This window comes from Pteropus vampyrus, unplaced genomic scaffold (assembly GCF_000151845.1).
Source record: "Pteropus vampyrus isolate Shadow unplaced genomic scaffold, Pvam_2.0 Scaffold90, whole genome shotgun sequence".
In the NCBI taxonomy this organism is placed as follows: domain Eukaryota; kingdom Metazoa; phylum Chordata; class Mammalia; order Chiroptera; family Pteropodidae; genus Pteropus; species Pteropus vampyrus.
Genome location: NW_011888871.1, coordinates 457934 through 459260, shown reverse-complemented (window position 1 = coordinate 459260; position 1327 = coordinate 457934). Strand labels below are relative to the sequence as shown.

General features: G+C 63.5%; 1 long non-coding RNA gene across 1 annotated transcript in view; it reads left to right on the top strand.

Annotated features, from left to right (window-relative positions):
• LOC105294558 overlaps positions 1-1025 on the top strand; it is a 3038-nt gene extending 2013 nt beyond the window's left edge. Inside the window, exon 2 of the long non-coding RNA XR_002781242.1 lies at positions 66-1025. This is a non-coding gene — a long non-coding RNA (uncharacterized LOC105294558). The remainder of the gene's footprint in view (positions 1-65) is intronic.
• The last annotated feature ends 302 nt before the right edge of the window (positions 1026-1327 follow it).

Genomic DNA, 1327 nt, shown 5'->3' with positions numbered 1-1327 from the left:
TCACTCAGGACAAGGGAGACCCCAGGCTTTGGGGCCAGGGACAGACTTTTCTCACGTTTCTGAAGGTGCAGCAATGACAGGCGAATTCAGGCAGCGCTGCCTTCGGTTCCCGTCTGCCCGCCGGGCGTGGACGTGGCCGAGGAGAGAGAGCAGCAGGCCACGGGCTGGCCGGTCACCAGCAGGAGGAGGCTGCAGCGGAAGCCGCGGGCAGATGTGAGGGTGTGTCGTGGGGCGGACTGGGTGGCCGGTGGCCTGCAGGAGCCGGGCTGCGGGCGTCCGTGTGGAGTGTGTCCCTGGAGAGGGGTGCACGGCCGGGAGACACCCCTACCGGGAGGAGGGCAAAGGACAGCACCGTCCACGACTCCCCCGGCCCTGCAGTGGAAGCCGTGCCCTGGGATGGGTGCTCTGGGTCTGCTGGCCTGGCCGTGTGGCAGGGAGGGACGCTAAGGTGGACGAGTGGCCCTGAGCGCACGCACTGGTCGTGCTGTCTGACGGGCTGCTCAGTGTCCTGCGGAGCGGGTGAGGACTGTGCTCGGCCGCAGACCAGGAGTCTTCGTCCTGGCGCTAGGAAGGGGCAGACCCACCGGGCGCAGCTGGCCCAGGACAGTGCGTCTGAGTTGTGCCTCCGGAGGGAGAAGCGTCCTTGCAGAAGGCCCGCTCACCTCAGGGTCCGGACGAAATCGAGGTCTCTCTAGGGCGATTGCAGCTCGTTCAAACCCCTCCAGCGGTTCCAGAAGCAGTGTGTGCTCCCAGGTGACTCAGGGACACTCCGAGTTGGCACACAGATGCCGGGATCCTGCCTCGCCGCCACGGTCCGAGGGCTGCGGGCGCTGACCGCCACCGGGGAAGCATCTGTAAAGCCAGGGAAATGGCCTGGGCGTTGGAATGTGAAACCCTGGGGAGACGCAAGAGGGAGGGCCGCTCGGGTCGCCCTGTGCACGGCCCGCACGTGAGCCTGTTGGAGGGACGAGCCTTCCCCGCTGCTCGTCGTTGGCCTTTGTAAATAAACGTAGTTTTGCAACATATTTGTCTAGATTTCCCGGCGAACCCGCTACTGTTCGTTGCTTCCAGGCAGGGCCATCGTGGCTCCCCCCACAGACGCCTCGGCTGGTCGGCTGCAGGGCCCCGCGCCTCTGGGCTCCTGGCGGTTCCCTTGGTCGTGGTGCAGGCCTCAGAGGCTGTAGCCAGCATCTCCTGACACCTCGTCCCTTGAATTTCTCTTCCTTTACTTGAGTGAGGACTTGAGCATCGAGAAACGAAGATATGTGGGTGTGTTTCCCCAGATTCTATTTAATTTTTGTTTTAGGAGCAGGGAAGGAATAATTTA